This window comes from Drosophila mojavensis, unplaced genomic scaffold (genome assembly GCF_018153725.1).
Source record: "Drosophila mojavensis isolate 15081-1352.22 unplaced genomic scaffold, ASM1815372v1 contig_36, whole genome shotgun sequence".
Classification (NCBI taxonomy): Eukaryota; Metazoa; Arthropoda; class Insecta; order Diptera; family Drosophilidae; genus Drosophila; species Drosophila mojavensis.
This window is the reverse complement of record NW_025318858.1, coordinates 18,234,076-18,255,223: the sequence shown is the minus strand read 5'-3', so window position 1 is coordinate 18,255,223 and position 21,148 is coordinate 18,234,076. Positions and strand designations below refer to the sequence as shown.

Sequence of the window (21,148 nt, the reverse complement as noted above, 5' to 3'; positions counted from 1 at the left end):
ATATCTAAATTAAAATAACTCAAACATTATGACATATTTATAAGAGCTTTTGTTATAATGCATTTCGAAAACATGAACTCCAAATTCAATTTATAATACAAATTTATGCACATATATTCCTTTTAAATTATGTTTTTTATTTTTATTTTTGCCTTTTACCTTTTTGCAAATTGACTTTGTAGTCGTATTCGGTTTTTATTTCGTCAATATTAAATTGATTTTCCATTAAGTTTATGTATAACATTTAAATGCAACTTTTAGTCTAGTTTTCAAAGACAACTTAATTTATTTTTAGTGGTTCCCAATCAACGACTGATTAATTGTTATTTAATGCAGACATTGAACAGAATGATTAATAAAGTATTTTTTATTGAAATATATTTTTAAGATCTTCTACTTGTTTACCTTCTCACACATGCATTTGTTTATCATTTGTTAGCAGTCATATGTTGAATCAGAGCCATTAAATATATGTTTACTTAAGTGTATATACATATATATAATTGTTACTAAATGCAAATCATGTCAATAGGATCTCTTCTTATCTATCTATATATAATTCATAAGCTTTATCTGATTATCATATTATGTTCCTTGATTTAGCCACAGTGTAATTTTAGCTTGCACAACGCTGTTGTGCAGTGTACCTCGATTCAGCTGTCCCTGACCCAGCTCTGCGCTGGCCTGCAGCTGGCAGTCCCAGTCCCAGTCCTAGTCCCGCTGTCCGGTTGTCCGGCTGTCCAGTGGTTGCCTTCTGATCCGCCTTCCGAGTTTGCATTAATTTATGAAGTGATGATGACAAGTGGGATAACGGGGTCATTTCGCGCTTAATGTCGCCAACACGTAAAATGATTTGCATCGAAGCGAGCAGCAGGCTCGAAAGAGAGCCCCAATGCCAGTTGCCCGATGCCCAATCCCGCGTAACTTTAGAGCCTGTCGCAAGGCTGACGTAGAGACTAGGGATTGTGCTGGGCCGCCGCCTGCTACCCAGCTGCAGAGATCCTCAGCGAGGACTTATCGCTGCCGCCCGATCATAACAACACATTTTAAAGGGCTTAAGAGGCGGCGGTCGACGAGGCGTCTTTGTTGCTCTCGCTGCTGCTGCTGTTGCTGTTGTTGTTGTTGTTATTGTCAGTTGCAGCCGAAGCTGACATAAGCGGACCGCAAACGTGACAGCTCACTTCATTCAGCTGACAGTTTGGGGGCTTTCTACTTATAGCTGGAGTTGTCTCTGGGCAATTGCTTCAATATTATTCCTAATTTGGCACTTAGGTGCGTCGATCGTGCTCTGCAATGGGATACACCGAATGGGCATCTTATTTATATTTCTCTTATTTCTGTATTTCTGGACTGTTCTTCTTCTCTCGTTCATTTCTGTTTTTTTTCTTCTTTTTTTTTTTGGCTTTTGGTCAACTGTGGTCTGCCGGTCTTTGCGCCGTGTGCGTTGACATAAATCAAGCGACTTCCAACTTTTATCACGATCTCCTAAATAAGGCGATGCGGCTCTGCAATCCGCTTCATACATTACACGCCGCCGTCGCAATCGCTAAGTAAGCTATCATCAGGCTACGTTCCCAACCAGGCGATTCGCTCTGTCACTGTGGGCCAGCCAGTGTCAACCAGAGGTCCACTCGGATCTGGTCTGGTCAGCCCGGTCAGCAGCAGATCCTCTCATCTCTCTGCCGCTGCGACTGCTCCGGCTGCTGCTGCTGCTGCCGTTACGGCCTCGTAAAATGCGTGTGCGCTCCGCGCGCGCCTCTTAATGACAGCTTGAGGCTGCGGTCAGCTCTGCAGTTGCCTTACCTTTGCCCTAGCAGAGGATCATATGGCTATCTCAGCATGTTTGCTACCAGCACCAAGTGGGGAGCTGGAATGTGGGTAAGTTCTTGGGGACAAGTGGATTTGGTATATTTGTATGATAATTGAACGTTGATGCAATTTTGGGTATAAACAAAGTATAGAAAATTAGCTATCATATCATATTTGAAGATGCTTATTAAATGTATTTAAATTTCTCTTCCAACAGGCTGTCAAATATACTATTAAAGAGTTAAAACTATCTCTGTTACACCTGACTTACTGCCATCAATATTTTTGAAGCTTAAGTATAACTAGAGCATACCTTACATATGAAGCTATATCAGTTTTCACGCTAATGCATATACATACGTATATGTTTATATGTATATAGTTAATAAAAAGTTTCTCAAGAAATAAGAGAGTATATCAAAACTGGGTAATAAATAATGTCCTGTTAATATTTTTTTTAATAATTGAAATATTTTATGATTTTTAATTTAAAGTATTTTTTATAAGACAAATTTGTATAGAAACTAAAAATTAATAAGTAGTTTTGAAACTTTTAATTGACCAAAAAATAATTGCAAATATTTAAAATTCATATTTTTTATAATATTTTAATTTAAATAGTTTTCGTAAGTTTTCAAAATTAATCTCTGTAATACTTTAGTAAGTAGTTATAGTATAATATATATAAATAATATATAAATATATATATAATATATAATATTATAGTATTATATAACATTACAGAATGTTAATACTATAATATTATTACTATAATTTGAAACGCACCTCAATGCATTTTATTATTGATGTACTTGATTGACATAAAATACGCTATTACAAATGACGATATATACACTTTTACAATTGTTTAGATCTCAGCTGTGGTCGCCCTTCCATAAAGTGTATTTGATGTTTCGTAGTGTGAAAATTAGAGTTTTCTTGCTTGTTTTCCGCTGCTTGCCGGCCGCTGTGGTGAATTGTTCAGTGAGTTTTAGCAAATGCGATTAAAATGTCACAGAAAAAGAGAAAGAGAGAGAGAGAGAGGGAAAGAGAGAGAGAGATAGACGGCTGCGTGTGAAGCAAATGTGGCACAAACGTTGTTGGCCGTCTGTCAACGGGCCGTGAATGCGCAGACTCTAGCCATGTTAGCCAATCCCTCCAGGCCCCCCTTCACCACACACACACACAACACACCGCTCCACCCAGTTACCCCGCTGAACAGTGTAAATTGTAAATGTCTGGGGCGGCGGCAAGCCTTACATGTTGCGCTGTGCACGAGGACCAGAGGCTCAGCCAGAGGCTCTTTGCATAATGATGACATTCCGCTGCGTATTTGATTAAGAATTTTGACAGGCGACATAGTGTCGCTTTGATGGCCACCCAGGCCAGCCATATCCAATGTCAGAGTCCCGATCCCCAGCGTCCAGCGAGTCGTCTTGTCTTGTCGTTTTAATCAACAGCGCTGATCAATAACAATCAACATGTTTGCTGATAATTTCGCCCAGACAGCAGACCCGCAGCTCCTGCTCCCGGTCCCACTCCTGCTCCCGCTCCTGCTCCCTCAAATCCTCGCTCTCTCGTTTGTAGGTGGCGTTTTCTGTCTTCTTCTTCTTTGCCTTTTTTTTGAGTCACTTTGCGGTGCATTCCTTTTAATGGTTTGATTGATGGCTGGCAGCTCTGCTGATCGGGCTGCCTTGAATTTGTCAGCAAATTTGTCAGCCACAGGGGGACGCCAAGCAAAAGTTTGACACAGCGCTAACTGGTTTTTCTGTTATTTAGGGAACCGCGCATAATCTGGGGTTTTTTCTTATGTGCATATATATTTTTTTAAGGCTTACTGAATCACTGGCCAAAGCATTTTCGCGGAATGCGGCGAAAGTGAGTGGATGACCACCTGGCGTAGTCACGTGGAAAGTTGTTCCAACTCTCTAGGAAAATTGCCTCATAGAACAGAGCTGGAGGATGATTCAAGGAATGCATAGAAACACATTGTAAGCTACTACATTAGTATATTTAAATTAATTAGCTACGGTATAATTTTATTTTAAGCATAACAATATGAATGTCATGCGGAGTATAGTTTTCTATGTCAAGCAGGGCTTTGTTCATTTATGTGATGAGTGAAGAGTTACACCCGGAAGGATGTGGAAGAAGAACTGGAACCAGTGATATATAATCAAGACACTTATAAAACACAAATAGAATGCTATTCGAATCTTAAGTCTCTTCTGCATGCAGAAATGAAGAAGTCAAGTTTTCAGCTCCAGTTGAAAGGAAATGACAGGCAGGCTGAGAAACAGAGGAAATCATATAAATGCTGGATAAATATATACATATATTGTTAGATTTATACATTTACTTTATAAACGATTACTTAACTTTGTATTAGTGTAAATACGTTAAATAAATATCTTTATCTATATTTAAAATATATTTATAAATATATTTCTAATATTTCATACATTTTGATTAGTTTCAGCTACGCATAATTATTTAAAGTTTATTTGGATTTTGAACGGGCTAATAAGCGATACATTATTTTCTATAAATTTGTTAGTCTTATTGATCTGCAGTTTGGAAGAAGCTGCAAAATTTCAACCAAGAAAATGAAGAGTTTAGCTTTAATACTTCTTAGCTACGCGTATTTCCTAGTTTCGAATGCTCTATCCTTTGATCGTAAGTATGCTGGTAAAATGTTTTGTTTCTCTATCTAAGGTCAAGTTTTTCTAGCCCGCTGTTTTGCAACACCGAGTCTAAATGATGATGTGCAGAAACCGAAAATGAAAAGGCAATGGTATTTCAATTTTGAAAAGAATATGTGCATTTCGTTCAATTGGAATGCCACTTTGCCAAGTGGCGTCGAAAATCGTTTTCCAACAAAATCCGACTGCTTGCAAAGGTGCAAGTACTAGTCAAAATCGGTATTATAAATACAATATTTATTAAATATATAATATAATTTATAAATTAGAATTTATAATACATGTGCCCGTCATTCAAGAAAAGATGAGAGTGTCTGAGGAAATTCAATGAATTACAGCCAAATATTTTGCGTATATTTGATTAGTGAAGAAAAGGAAGTGAACTCCAAATTTAGAAGTAGCCAGCCTTATAGAAATTGCGATGCTGGAAAATATCAATATAAAATATTGACTTTGGTTACAATAGAACTTCCATCACAATATTACATTATATTTTTTGCGGATCTTTGATAATAGTCTAAACTAATTTGTCTGGCAAGCAGTTGAAGCTGAATTGAAGCAGTTGCTAATGATTGGCTTATAGCCAGGTTTGCGACCACACATTATACTAACCATAGCCTTAGAACGGAATTGAACTGAACTACGCCCACAACAGATCAGAGCAGATCAGAGGAGATCGGGGCAGATCATAAGAGATCACTAGAGATCATGTCGCTGGAGCATTGCCAAATCTGGACAAGGCCAAAGATAATTTGCAACAATTTGCGTCGCCCCAAAAGAAGTCGAGCAGCGCACAAAAGGCGAACGCAAAATGTTGTTTAATAATTTAATTTGCCACAATTTAGCAACGTTTATCAAAATCAAGAGCCATATAGAAAGTCTGAGGAGCTCACTGTCTATGGAGGTAGGGCAAATATATGCTATGTATGTCTAACCACGATGACGATGACGAGTCAGAAAACTTAAACTGAAACTAAAACCGAAACTGAAAACGAAACGCGATGGGATTGAAAAGTCGGATTACCGCGCAGATAAACGGCTACCTAAGTGAACGGCATGCAGGAACGTGATCAGCCCAATTTTAACGCCCATCCAAAATCGACGATGCTACCAGAAAGACGCAAAGAATGCGAGAGAGAGATAGAGAGAGAGAGAGAGTGAGTGAGTGAGAGGGGGGAGGGTAAGAGGTATCCAAGTCGAACCATTTCTACGAAATGTGGTGGGCGCAGAGTCCGTCATTTGGTCAGCGTGCGAGTGCAGCCTATTATTAAATTGTCAAAAGGTCGAGAAATATTGTATGTGTACGCAGTAAGCAGCCTGTGACTGTGTGTGTGTGTGTGTGTGTGTGTAGTCTCAGCGATTTGTGAACCCTTGCCAGGGTCAGTGCGGGCCCTGGCAACGTCTGCCATAACCAAGTGGAACGGCAACTCCACCTCCTCCAACGTTTGCTCGTCTACGACGACGCGCGTATCAGAAGCAAATCGAGCTAATTGGGGCAACGGGGCAACATTTACGTGCTGCAAGGGGCGTGGGGGGGCGTGAGGCGGGGGCGCTGCACATTAAGACAATATGGTCTGGCTGCGATCCTGCCTGCCTGCCCACAACATTTTGTTTATTTTGTGTTTTAGGCCGTGTGAATTTTCAAAGGCTCAGGGCTAAAAAAAAACAAAAAAACAAGCAACTGTCGAAATTCCAAGAGGGGTCCAGCGCCTGGCCTCGCTCTAGGGTTTAGCCAGAGCCAGAACCAGAGCCAGAGCCAGAGCCATCGGGGCACAGCTCTCGCGCTCTCGATTAGCGTCGTCTGCTGCCGCTTCTGCCGTTGCCGTTGCCGCCGCCGCCGCCGCTGAGCAAATGGTGGGCGTATCGCGGCATTTATTACAGCCAATGTTACAATTTGTGGCTTTCGGATTTATGCGTTTATTCAGGCAGCGCCCCGAAATGCCAGACGGCTTATGACTGGCCAGCGGTCGCCGCGGCAAGCGGGGCAGAAGTCGGCAGTAGTCTGTTCTACCGACTAACCGTTCGCTAAGCTACCGAAAGCTGCCCAGACGCTGACTCGACTTCTGCTGCTGCTGCTGTTGCTGCTGCTGCCTGCCGTCTGATTGATTTCTGGGAATCGGACGCACAGCTCCGCACAGTGCCACACAGCCAAATATTTAGAGTTCGTTCACAACAAAGTTATGATTAAATGTGTGTTCGGGTGGATCAAGAACAGCAACAACAGCAACAACAACAACAGCAATCATAAAGAACAATACTGTAGAACTATGCGCGGTGGCAAGTGTTATCATTATTGTGGTCAGCTCTATTATTAATTAGCAGCCAACTGGGAAATCGTTTCACTGGCTCTCTAGCAATGATCGGCGTGAGTAATGGGTGGGAACTTGATAGCTTTGAATCGATTCTAAAGCAATGCTCACATCAGTTGAGATGTGTTTATAAGAGCAGACATATACATATGTAGTACATAATTATTTGAGTAGTAGGCTGTGTGCTCGCTTTTGTCTGCCTGCCTCTAATAGAAACTATGGGAAATGGGAACTCTGGTCGTGGTGATGCAATGCCACATTAAGACTGGAGATGAAGCAGCAGAGTGCCAGAGCTGACGACGCCATTACAGAAGAACTTTCCCTCATTGCCATGGAGATTTAGGACATACTTTTGTATAGGTGAGTTTGCCTGAGTATTGCTTGTACCATGCTTAGCCATGGTTGACCGTGGTCTTTCCTCTACGATTAATGTAAGTGGTACTGCTGGGATACCAAATTATGGATCTGTGCCTCGTGGATTAAATTAAATTAAATTAATAATTAATCATTTTTAAATATAATAATAAAACTAATATCATAGCATAATATATCTGTCTAATTAGTATCCAAAAGATTGCAAATCAATTAAGGCAAAATATCTTTATTATCAAATGAAAAGAATTCCATTCAAAATAATTACCTTCGATACGGGTTTCACCCCTTTGTCCACAATATGTCAAAGACAAGCATATAATAGTTATTTAATTCATAAACTCATCAATTATTACAATATATGTATAATAACTAGCATAGATAATATTCTCAGAGAGATTACGCTTACATATTTACCAGAAGCTATTAGTCGAATATAGCGGTAAATTAGTTGCATATGGGGTAGCAATTACTATCGAACATTTCTATTTTCATTTTATTTTAATCAATATAATCCAACGTCTATCAATACGGCTTCTTATCAATTTAATCATTTGCCACTTATCAATCAATTTCCCGTGTGGCATTAGGTCTAATGAGTTTTTCATATACCAACGCTCTTTTATCTATATTAAACATTGCTCATCCATGGTTGACAATAATAGCTCGATATCGCTGCGATAATCGTCGCGGAAACCAAAACTGAAGCTGAGTCTAATTTCAGCTCATATTTATTTATCTTTCATTCGCCTTTCTCCTCTAACAACAGATTTGACCCATATCGATTAGTCATGCTGCTTTATGAAAATTTCCATAATTAAATGGACAAATCAATGTGGCTAATTAGGCTGACAGGCGGTCAGCCGGGCCCAGCCCCAAGTTCCCAGGCAGACGGTAGCCGATGTCGGGCTGGATGATCTGATAATGCTTCAAAGGCTGCAATTAAAATGCGATCAGCAGGCGACAACAAGCTGCGATCCAAACGCTGACTAAGTAGCCAGCTGACTAACTAGAAATTAACATAAACTCCGACTACAGACTTTACGAGCTCAAATTGACACACATTTCATAGTCATAGAGATAGAGAGAGAGAGAGAGATAGGGTGAGAGTGAGATGAGATTGCATATGGTGAGGCGTTCAGGCCTAATCGATTATAAATGTGCCTACCTATGTGCGATTAAAATAAATTGCAAAAGCCCAGTCCTGCGCTGCGCTTAAGTTTCATAATTAATTCAACAGATCCAACAACTACAACAACAACTGCAGCAATAACATTGACCACAAGAGTAGCACCGGGTCTACATTGTGATTCACTAACCGGCCCCCAGTTTGCTCCCGCTGCCCGTTAACCAGACGCTTCGCCTGCTTGTCAACTCTTGTCGCCCATATAAAAAAGAAAACAAGTATAAGCACTGTAGGCCCTGATAACCGTCTGCCCAATACTCGTTCGGGAATAAATATTAGGATTAATGAAATCTTAGGGTCTGTTATAAGACTCATTCATTCAAATTGTTAGAGCTAGAAGTTTCCATTGCCTTTATTTGTGTTGTATATTTCTATTTATGTACCACATATTTATATCTGAGTGTAAATTTATAAATGTTTTTTTTTTTTAGTTAAATTTTAATTTTTTTTAATTCAATAATTACACCAAATATACTCTTCTCAGAGCATCAAGAGGTTGCCGCTCTCTGGCTTGATTTTATTGCGTCAAGCTCGTATCACTTACCGGATATATAGCCAACGCTACGGGAACATAAACCTTATCTAAGCCTAATATACTCGCCTCGCCTCGACTCCGAACGGGCATAACGAGGCAGCAACCGTGGCTCGTTTCATAAACTCTTGTCAAGCTATCGCCACTCGTCCACGCTGCTCGTCCACAGCCACAGCCACAGCCACAGCCACATCCATATCCGCAGCCTTATCCACAGCCATATGCACGTCCAGTTCGTTGTCGTAAAGTCGCTGGCAACACCTAGAATGCAAGCAGCTCGCTGCTTATGAGTGTATTTTCGAAAAGGTGTCAGGAAACAACTTGTCGGAATGCATCTAACAAGGAATTCGATTTTGCCAGGCGTTCCAGTTGCTCTGTTCGGTTGGTCACTCTGTCGGTCAGTCGCCGTCGTCGCCGTCGTCGCCGTCGTCGTCGTCGTCCGCCTCTCTGTCCATCCGGCCATCGGGCTAATGGCACGTTGCATGTTTTACCACGCTTGATGACATGAATGGGCGCGGGCCCCAGACAACAGTCCACACAATCCCCACAATCCAGACATGCAGCTCCATTTTGCTTCCCTGTTGGCTCGCTCTCGCTCTCGATCTCGTTCTCTCTGCCTGTTTCTCTCCCTCTACCTCTTGAATGGTTCGGCTACTCAGTTGTTTTATAGCTTCGTTCCTTCACTTCTTTGAGATTGAATAAATCTTGTAATTATTATCGATTTAATAGACTAATTGATTAATATTTTGGTAATTAAAACTAATTAATTAATTTAAATTAATTATAATGAAGATGATTTATAAGAAATCGTTAACATATTTTTAGAAAATATATTCCTATATCTATATATATTTTCTATATTCAAACATGTTGCTAGAATTTTCCTTGCTAAATACTAGTAAAGTGTAGCGTATTACATTAGTTACACTAGCCGAACCATTTTCGGTCTTTAACAAAGTGCGTGAGACAGCAAAGACGCGCAATGCGTGTGAGAGACAAAGAGAGAGAATGAGAGGGTGAGCGAGATAGCTTATTGTTGATAGCAACACAAAATGATTGAATCAATGTAGCAGAAAGCTTTTGTACACACACACACACACACACACACACACACACACACACACACACACACACACACACACACACACACACACATTTTTGTATATTTAGTAAAGGCCAAAAGGAGGCATGTCGAATGAAAGAATCTGAAATTTTTGGAATTTTTGTTAATTTGTAGGACGACATTTTGGCTGCCCCTGTTGTCTTCAATGTTGATGAAGGTGATCAGTTCTTGAGCTCGTCGAACTGCGCTGCAAAAGATCAAAATGGTAACGTATTAGATTAGAGTTTACTGTTTGGGATTTTGCTGTTTCAGAGATAAGCAAAATATAAACAATTTTTCAGTGAATTCCGTAAGCAAAAAAATTAATTGAGAAATTAAGAATTTATTATTCATAGCTGATTATGAAACAACAAAATCATTAAAAATAAATAAGCAAGTAAAAATATGATAAGATGATTTAAAAATAGTTTCAAAAGTTCCATAAATAGAAGGTGATTCAGAAGAGGAAACAGACATTGTCTTCATTATCTCTGGGGAAGATTCCTTTCCCTGTCAAGCTTCTATTATTTAGCAAACTATTCCAATGATTTCATAGTTATTTCAGCTTCTAGGGCTTTATTGCCATGCATTAATATCTTTATTGCATTTGTATGCGTGTAGCCCCATATATCGATCACAATGATCACTTTGGAGCCACAATTCCAATGTGGAGCTTCATTCAAGCATTTACTTTGTTTCACTTCTGTTGTTATTGTTTGTTTTCCTTTTCTTCTTCTTTTTTTCTGCTGTTTTCTGTTTTTTGATCGTTTTACAGCTTGCAAAGTTGTCACCACTTTCCTGGGCAATTTGTACGCATTTTCAATGGTGGCGGCATATCGAAACTTGTGTATCTCAGCGAACAACAACAACAACAAAGGGGCACAACAACATCTCGTAGGTGTTTATAATGTACACTTTCTTGTTGTTGGCGATCGATCGAATCGCATCGCATCGCACCGCATCGCATTGCCTCGGATCGTATTGGATCGGATCGGATCGGTTCGCAACCGGAGTCGAGTGAGCCGCGAGTGTGGAGCGCATTTTCGCAGTTTACTTTTTGGACATTAAAACATCCGTTTACATAGTATTCCCATTAGCAGTTGCTCTTGTCTCGACTTTTGCGACGCCTTGTCTGTCCACCATGTTGTCGTTGTTGTTGTTGTTGTTGTCTTTGTCATCTTGGCTGAGCGCGTTGTTCGATCCTCGATTCGCCTTGTCTCGGACACGCGACAATCTTTGGTTTTTTTTTTTTGTTTTTTTAATATTTTTTTTTTTTTTTTGTGGCTATGGCAACGATTCGTTCTTCACGCGCGATTTCAGCTCCAGTTGAAACAAAAGCAAAATTAAATTGTTATGAACACAAGTTTTCGATATAAGTTATGCGGCTGCCCCTACTTAACACATATTTATGGCGCGTGCAGCGGTAGCGCAGATTCTTCAGATACTCTCCATTCGGCGTGCCCTGGCCAGTTCGCCAAACGTTGTAAATTACGGGGTTTATGGGCGTTGAGTCAGCGCTTGGAATGCGAGCAGTCATCGAGCAGCCACCTTCACACATCTCGCCAAATGGCCGCTTGGCCAATTTAATGGGGGTTAACAATACCAACGTGTGGCGCCCTCTGACGTTGCGAATCCACTCATCTCATCGTTGAAATGCAGTTAAAAACGCTTTGTGAATACACTCTTTTACGTTTCCATTTCATTTCATTGTCTGTCAAGTTAACTGAGAGTAAAGGTAGAAGGGTAGAAAAAAAGCAGTCTGCTTGACCATATATTGTATGTACTTGAAGCATGTGAAACTATTAAGGATGTAGACTACATATATGCGTTCTTCCATATTCGAATTAGAACTTCTCTTCAATTTATTTACTTTTGTAAACATAAATGGTATTAATACTTGTGCATATTTATGCATATATATAACATATATATAACTTCGTGCAATGAAGCTAATATACCCCTTAATTTTAAACAGGTGCGGGTATATGCCCGCTGGCCATAACATTTATTTAAGCGCCTTCCATATGCGAACCAGACTTAATTAAATATCAGTGACATTTATCGAGTCTCGTGTAGCTGTGGCACGCCACTTTAACGATAAAAGTGGGTGCATATAAAAAGCACAGCCACAGCCAGAGCCACAAACATAAAGCAACACGAACCCCACAAAAAAGAAAAAAAGAAAAAAAAAAAAGAACACGAACTCAAACTCGAATCAGAATCAAATACCGCAGCTCTGTCAAATATAAATCACCGAAAGCTCGCGTTCCCTAGCCCAGGCAGGCATCAGTGGCCCATCTCGTTTCAGCTGATTCCAGCTCATGCCGTCTCGTTGCCTCAGCCGGCGACGAGCAGAAACTCGCGTCTGGGGCAGCCAATAAAAAGCCAAATTGGCGGCTGTGCAGGAATGTTTAATGATGTATAAAGCATGTTAGAGTTTATCTTTATGGTGGCGTTCCTTTTGCCAAAAACCCACAACAACAACAGCAACAACAACAAGTCAAATTATTTTCAAAATTTGTCTCCATGCAGTGCGTTTTGAATTTATGGCGCTCGATGCTATCAAAAAAAAAAAAAAAAAAAAAAGAGCTAAAAATTATACAAAATTTATAAAATAAAATAAAATTTGTCACCGCGTTCCCCTCTGCGCTGCTCTGACCTGTCTGTGCTATCCGCTCGCTGCTGCTGCTGCAATTGGGCCTGGCTAATCAAGTTGCCCATTATCGGGCAGGGAATGTCAAAGTCATCGTTGCCGTTCGATACGTGTGCCAAATGTGTGTGACGTTTTATCGACCTGCCGACTGTGCCGACTTCCGAGCGCTGAAATACGCCGCCAGCCTTATCGCCGATTCGGCTCGGCCTGTGCCCTGATCTATATCAAATCTAAATTTCTCAGTTCATTATCGGTTTGTCGGCACTCCAACTACTGAAAACGGAATTTCCCGCATACTAAGTACACCCGTTGCTCCACAAAAATGGCCGTAGAACGGGTGTTTGGAAAAGGTGTATAGTATTTATAACTAGATTTCTGAATTATTGGCATAAGTTTCAACTGCTGCAATCGAAAATTTCAACAACCTCTATATAGTGGGTGAAAAGGGAAAAAAATGAAGACGTTAACCAACCGTAATAGATTAATATATTTTTTTTTAAGAATATGGTCTTAATTTTATTAAGTTAGAAACAAATTTTATAAATTAAAAAATAGTTATAAATTAATAAGTAAAAATCTTTAAATAGTTCAAATAAATAGGAAATAAATTACATAATATAAAGTAAATTACAAATAAATTTTATAAATTAAAAGATACTTAAAAATTAATAATTAAACATCTACAAACAATAGTTAATATAAATGGGAAATGAATTACAAAAATATTAAACTCAACTATTTTATGAAATGTTTAGTGTTATTTAATAAAACATTAAAATAAATAAATTAACGGCCAAATTAATGAGGGATATAAATATAAAATATAAAGTGAAATAAAGTAAATTATTTGCGAATCTATGTTATCAAATTAAAAGCAAATAAATAAATTTAAAATTAAATGTAAATTTGTATGTATTTAAATTTTGATAAATAGAAATTCAATATACAATATTTTATTTATATAGAAATTATGGTGAACGAAATAAATATTGTGGCATTGAAAATTGGTCTAATTGATTAGGAAACTTTAACTAGTATGTTGTTGATTTTATCTTTTTCTGTTCTTTTTCTGTTTCGGTAGACGTCGCATATATCGCAAATATTTTATGATTATTTTGAAGACTGATTGATTCTTGCAACTTAATGACGCAAAATTATTATTTTGACCGATAACTGAGCCGATACTGTGGAATGTGTTGGGGCTGGCCAGTCACGGCTAATTTCAATTTAATTGCGAAACACGTGTGGGACTAGGTCTAGGTTAGATAAACAAAGTGGATGGAAAGGTAAGATAAGGTTTCTTTCCCTATAAAGAAAATGAAGGGAGTTAGAGCAAAATACTGAAAGGTTTCAAAAATAATGAAATGAGATATACTCTTATAATATTGTTTTGAAATTAACAAATTGTAGACTTGAGCGATTGCTAAGAGGAAAAGATAGAGGTGTCTGTCTCTTTCCCTCTACCTCTATCACTCTCTCTGTCTTTCTACCTCTCTCTCTCTCTGTCTCTGTCTCTCACTCTCTCAGTCTGCCTCTTGAAATCTCTAACTCTCTCTCACTTTACTCGTCTACATTTCAACATCTGCCTGTCTTTCCCTTTCTCTCTCTCCCTTCATCACTCTCCTTGTCTTTCGCAAATCTCTCCCTCTCTATGTATTCTGATCGATGGCCAACACTTTCTCTGCCGACACCCACAACATCAGCTTTGGCCATACGCAATCATATCTCAATAATTTGGCATAGTTTCTGTTATTCTCTGCAGTTGTTGTTGCGCCACTCTATATACATACAAACGTACATATAACTATATAAGTCTGTATGTATGTATATATTTGTGGGCACGCACGCATTGCCATCGATCCGCTGAGCTTCATCATGTCGCATAAATAATAATCAAAAGTAACAATTTCTATAACGCCGCTGAGCCACCCACACAGAGTGAGTGCCAGAGACGCGGACCCGCATGTTAGGCAAGAGACCAAAGCAGTCTGTGCCTATGTAAGTGTATGCATACATGCATATATATTTATGGACATGGGTGTGTGTCGATGTCGATGTGGATGTACAACAAAGTAGCCGGCCGGCCACTTGAGTAACAGTCGAAATTTATGGCGCAAAGTACAGTGCCCGATTGTCACCCAGGGATGGCAGGCGGCTGCAGGGCTGCAGGGCGGAGGGCGGAGGGCGGCCGGGGGTGTGGCAACCAGTTTGAATAATGCTCAGTTGGGGCAGTTGGGCAGTTGGAGCTGGGACTCTGTGCAGATTAGTCACATGTCAGTTTCAATTATCGTCGAGTCAATTTGTTGAAAGGCCACAGCATATGCAGCCAGCCAGGCAGCGAGCCAAAGTCTTTGCACCCATTCGGCTGTGAGCAGCGTAGAGTCAATCGATACCGCGCGATTCGCGATTCGCGATTCCAATCCGGGCGATTTTCGCTTGAAATATTCCAACAGCGTTGCCGCCGTCGCCGCCACAGGGGAACTGGGGCAGCTGGGGGAATGGAACTGTGGCCGTGGTCATTGCTGATGCTGATGCTGATGCTCTGGCCAGGAGCCACCAAGCGCGTCTGATTATCGGCAGGACAACAACAACCACAGCAGGCGCATCGTTGGCATAGGGCATAACTCAGATGCTCTGCTATGATAATTTTCAATAAGAGAGCAACAGCCAGAGTGAGAGAGAGAGAGAGAGAAAGAGAGAGAGAGAGGGAGAGTGAGAGGAATGGAGTCGAGAAATTGATGATGCTGAGTATGTTTGGAGTCAGCTTGTTTACACAATTCAGCGCACATTGAGGTCGTGTTTGGTGCGGTGTCGTGTAGCTCTTGGCCCGGCCAGGAATTTGTTTGTTGGCAGTGCCATCAAAGAGGCGCCGAACTGTATATCAAGATCAAGATTGAAATCGTTGCGATGTGTCGCATCGGCTCGCCAAAGATTTTTCAGCTAGACAAATGCAAGATCAATAGATACAACAGCAGCAGCAGCAGGAGCTGCGCCAGCCACCACATGATCATCGTCATCATCATTATCAACATCATCATTATCATTAGCATTAGCCATAACATTATCAGCGTCACCCAGTTCACGTACGCGCTCTGCTCGCTCACGTACAAGCGCTATTTGTTCTGCTGACAAATTGGTATCTGTATCCGTAAGATACAGGCTGCGACTGCGACTGCGACTGCGACTGCGACAGCGGCTGCGACTGTTGCTTTGCCTGATGTGGCCAAAAGCGTGTCAACACATTGTGAGCCAGAGTGTGAGCCGGCTCATTTGTCAGCTGCCGAAGCTTTGCTTTGTTTGGCTTTGCCTTTGCCGTTGCCTTTTGAATGCTCGGCCATTTGTCTTAATGGCTCAATGCAATCGCCGAGTTTCCCAGTTTCCCAGCTTCGCAGCTTCTCAGCCTTTTAGTTTTTTTCTGTTTTTTTCCCCCTGTTTTGTCAACTGCAGTCCCACGCAACAGGCCCAACTGACATTGGCCCTGACTCCGTCGGGGACTTTGTCACCTTTATTCAGTCAGCCAGTCGCATTGTTGTTTCGGGTTCCACTGCACCGCTAATGCGAAATATCAATTTGTACTTCACGACAATGTCGCTGCTTGTGAAGCTTATTGAAATTCGAATAGATCGTAGTTCCGGTGATTTTTCTTCTTCTTCTGCCTCAGCTCCTTCATCTGTTTTGTGATTGTCTTTTTGTTGTGGTTTCTGTGCTTTGTACTGTGTGTGAGAATTGCGGTTGAGATCGCGGAAGCGGATATTGGCTAATGATGAGGGCGGCCAGCTATGACTAATGATCGCGCTGATCGATATCTGAACTGAATTTAACAATGTCAATGAGTATGTGTGAAGTAACTATAAAAACTCTTTAGCAAGTGTGACCTATTCGTTCGTGACTCGATCGATGTAAGACATGTGATTCAATAACGGAACCTAATAACTGGATCAACGATTTACTTAAAAATCATAAAAGTTGCAGAAACATTGCTGATCAAGCTTTTAGAAATTCTCTTTAGCTTCTGAAAATAAGGATATATAATTTGTTTGATTTTTTTTGAAACATTTGAATAGTTCAAAAATCACTATAAATGTTTCAGCTGCATCAAACAGTCTTAAATATATATATATTTTTTTGTATACAACTGCAACCCATAAGAGCTTCTGGTGGCACTTTTGCCTCTCTTTTCAGGCTGAGCATGAACAATGGAAAGAAATATAAATAAAAACGTCCCCAGAATGAACTGGAACAACAACAAAATTACCAATTTCTTCACACAATTCATGCATAAAAATAATTCCCAATTAGCTGCGGACCCGAAAGGTAAACAGGCAGGCGGCGCCTTGTGGATTGCGGCGTTAAAATGCCGCAGCGGTAAAACGGAAAAAAAAGTATAAAATAATAATCGTAAAAAGGCAGGATGAGAGAGAGAGAGAGAGAGAGTGGGAGAGGGAGATCGGAGATGCATAAACTCAAGATCCCAAACCCAAATCCAAAACCAAAACCAAATCCCACTGTGGGCAGTTGTTGTGCGAGTGCGACATGATGTTGATATGTTAACAAGACACCCGAGAGTGCCAAGTGGTGTGTGAGCTAAGCTCCATGCCCCGCGACGATCGTCAACAGTCGAGGTTGGCGTCACAGTTGGCATCACATATATATAAATACATATACATATACATATATATATAGTCATATATATGCCTTAATCCGGTAGCGCTGTTTGGCATATGTGAATGGATGTTTGTTTTTGCAAATGCGCCAAGGATAACAAGCCTCATCCAACTGCCAAGTGTGACTGTGTAGTGCCAGGCCCGTCATCTTTTAATTTCCACACACACACACTAGCCTGTCTACTCTATGGTTCTGTGTGTGTGTGTAAGTGGAACCCACACAAGACAAAAATGTTATGACCTCAAGTTTTGGTTTCTAAAAATGCGCTTTGATTTATTTTTATTGATGAGCATATAAAAGCTGGCTGGCCAGCCGATTGGGGCTATGGGGCACAGTAGTAGTCGCCCCGGCCTGGTAGTAGTCATCGCACACCAGCGGGGGGGAAGTCCCACAGTTCCCAAGACGTAGCTGTAGCCATAGCAATGGCATCGCAGCATTTCACGCTGTGTGAACGACATTTTCGTATGTGCGTATATGGGGGCTGTTCGTTAAGGATTCCCTCCTACATTTCATAATTCACGGAATATTATATTCCAGCTGCCGAACAATGCTGTTTGGGGCCGTTTGGCCGTTTGGCCGTTTGGCCGCTTGCCCTCTTGGCCCTTGGCCCTTGGCCTGTCATTTGCCTGCCTCACAAAATATATTCTCATTAAAATTGTGCTTTTTGGTGCTTCTTGTCGTCAACGGGCAGCCGCAGTCGCAGTGGACACCTTGGGCTTGGGGCGCCCCGAATTCACGACTATCCGCCACTCAGACAGAGTCGAACCGAGTCGGACAGTTAGCCACGCCCACCCCCCGTGGTTTTGCTTCCGTTGGAGACGCCACTGTGGCGTGTTCTGTGGCCCCCATTCCGGCGACTCGGTGGAAATCTGAAATCAAAGCTTAACGCTGTTTATGTGCAAATGTCGAAACAAAGATATTTCTTTAAATTGATAAAGATTAACCATAAACAATGAGGCATGCAACAGAGCTCCGAGCTCCCAGCGGCAGCAAGTGGCTGTCTGCGGGGCGCATAGCAATGGCCAAGCTTGAAACTTTGCTGCCAACTTTCAGAAATTATATATAAGTGTATACGTATGTATATATATATGCATATTATGAAATTGGAGTCGAATACCTTTATTTCAGACAACTCAGTGACAATGGAGCTTATGAGTCGGCTATGACACCGTTAAATGGCATGTGGTATATCCTGAAATAATTTATATGCTTCAAGCTCTTGCATTTATCCTATTTGAAATGAAACCAAATGTCAAATTTGAAAACAAAAAATTAAATAATGAATTTGTTAAAATTTAAGTTAAATAAATGTGGTAAGTATTCTATAATAAATATATATTTAAGATTTTTAAAACATTTTTTAATGCTATAAAATGTTTTAATAATGTAAAAGCCTAAATGTATTTATCAATATTATAATATGAGAAAACTATAAATAAAATATACTGTATACCGTAAATTGATTTACAATAAAGTGTCCCATATAAATAAATAAATATAAAAAGATTCTTTGAAACTATTAAATAATATATAATATATATAATATTGTAATATTTACCCAATTAAAGTATATTTCTACTTTTAAATACTAAAAATATTTCAACGTATGCATAATTATTTCAAAACATTCACATATATATATTTTTAAATATTATCCGTTTTGTTTTAAAATAAATAATTTTTTTTTTTTTTTTAACAAATTTGCATATTGCAATTTTATATATTAATTTCAATAAAAACAACTAATTGTTACAATATATAAGTAGAGACAGTTTCTGATCAACTTCTAACAGAATAATAGCCTTTTCATGGATAAATCTTACACACCAAATTTAATTTCCAAGATTTATCAAATGTTTCCAAAATCACCTCTTGGGTACTCTATTAAATATATTTTGCACCTGTACTATGCACATTTTGTTGGAGCATATTTCTTAAGTAATGTCCATTCAAAGAGCTCGACATTCATTCATTGGATTCACACGAGAGCTTAAAGTGTGGGCCTCTGCAGCTCCATCTCTAGCTCCATCTGCTTCTCCATCTCGATCTTCATCTGCATCGCGAGCTTGGAGCGGGCAACCTTCTACCGGATGTGGGCGTTGGCAGGCATGTAATCTGATCCCTGACAAATCGGTCTATTAGAATCGTCGAAGACTGTGTTGAAATATTTGTCGCATGCGCAGCTTGAGCAAAAGAAGTTGAGGCAGTAGAAGAAGAAGAAGAAGAGGCAGTAGAAGAGGCAGTAGAAGAGGCAGAGGCCGAGGCAGGCGAAGATGCCGCCAAATGGACGCTGCTGCCCTGGCGCAGCCCCGAAACGGCGTAGGTGGCGCAGGGCAAATGTGCATTGGGCCGGGGCATAACCCATGAGCCATGCCACACGCGGGCAGCGGCAGGGCGGGAGCGGGGACGGGGGCGGTTGCGGCAGGCGCAAGTCTTTGCCACAGTTACAGGCGGCGCGTGTGCCTAGCCCTTATTTTTTTTGGCTTTGACTTCGAGTTGCTTTTCTTTTCGTTTTATTCTTCTTTTTCTGCTTCTTCTCTTCTTTTTTGATTTTATGAGGCGCAAGTGGCGACGTTTTGTGGTTGCGAGGCAGACGTTGGCTAAAATGTTGCACGGCGACAGCGGCGTCGACGACGACGGCGGCGACTTGGATGGACTTGGTCTGAAGCGGCGCCGCAGCAATTCATAAACGTGGGCGATTGATTCTCTCGTACCGTCGTCTCATGGCCTCCATCCTCATTGCCGGGGCTGTGACTGCGGCTGCGACTGCGACTGTGGCTATGGCTGTGGCTCTGGCTCTGGCTGTGGCTTTGGCTTTGGCTGCTTTTGGGCTTTGGCTTTGCACACTAAGGCTCGGCAAATGGCCCGCGGCATTGCGATTGAACTTCAAGTTATGATCGTCGTCGCAACGACAACAACAACAACAGCAACAACAACAGCAACAACAGTGCCCACATTGATGGACGTTCGCTCACGAACGAACTTGGCTACAATAACAACAGCAACAACACACGCTGTTACCACTTATTGATGGCACATTGTGATGGTGATGCGTTCGCTCCACAACTTCAAGACCCGACAACGACCCAGCCACAGCGCCCTCCGCCAGCTGCTCCACCTGCTCCACCGCCCGCCCGCACTCCACTCATGCGCACGTCGAATAGAGGCGTTCTACTCAAATGTATGATACCCACCCACGAGCACAGCCAGCACAGCTGTAGCCAAAGAGACCCAAACTATGATGATGACTGCGAATGATGTGGTGTATGTGTGTGTGTGTGTGTGCCATGCTGGGCTCTACCCTGCCCTCTGTCCCTCAGAGTGAGCCTTAGCCTCAAGTTAATGTTGCTTAAGGTGCATCCATGAAGCCAACTCTCGAGCAAGCGCCCCATGCATTCATTTTAAGAGTTGCTTCGCTTCATTTTGTTACTTTTTTTGGCCCAAAAGACAATGCAAAATTAAGCGTTTCCTTTATTGTTGTTGCTGTTGCTCGTTGCCTTTGTATTACTTTAAGGTGTGCTCCAGGTAATAATTTAGTTAAATCATATTTTCGGCAAAAGACAAAACAACAACAACAACAAGCGAGCTCTTTGCACTGCAGTTAAAATTATTTGCCTTTAACACTCACTCACCTACTCAGCGCCGCCTATCCGTCGGGGTCTTGACGCGGACTCGTTGGGGGCAGCTCCGGCTCCAGCTGCAGCTCTCAAACTCCATGAATGGCGCAACATTGTTGAGCTTGGCACACACACACACACACACACATATACACATGCGAAACGGAACTATGAGCTGAGAACGACATCAAATCATATTTG

At 41.0% G+C, this 21,148-nt stretch overlaps 2 long non-coding RNA genes across 2 annotated transcripts; one reads left to right on the top strand and one right to left on the bottom strand.

Moving 5' to 3' along the window:
* Positions 1–4,279: 4,279 nt before the first annotated feature.
* On the top strand, positions 4,280–4,814 carry LOC116803958. The gene is made up of 2 exons (XR_004363988.2): positions 4,280–4,485; positions 4,540–4,814. It is a non-coding gene; the product is annotated as an uncharacterized LOC116803958 (long non-coding RNA).
* Positions 4,815–11,251: 6,437 nt separating this feature from the next.
* Positions 11,252–12,865, bottom strand: LOC122757272. Its single transcript, XR_006357243.1, has 2 exons — positions 12,672–12,865; positions 11,252–12,571 (listed from the first exon to the last, which is right to left on the bottom strand). It is a non-coding gene; the product is annotated as an uncharacterized LOC122757272 (long non-coding RNA).
* Positions 12,866–21,148: the final 8,283 nt, after the last annotated feature.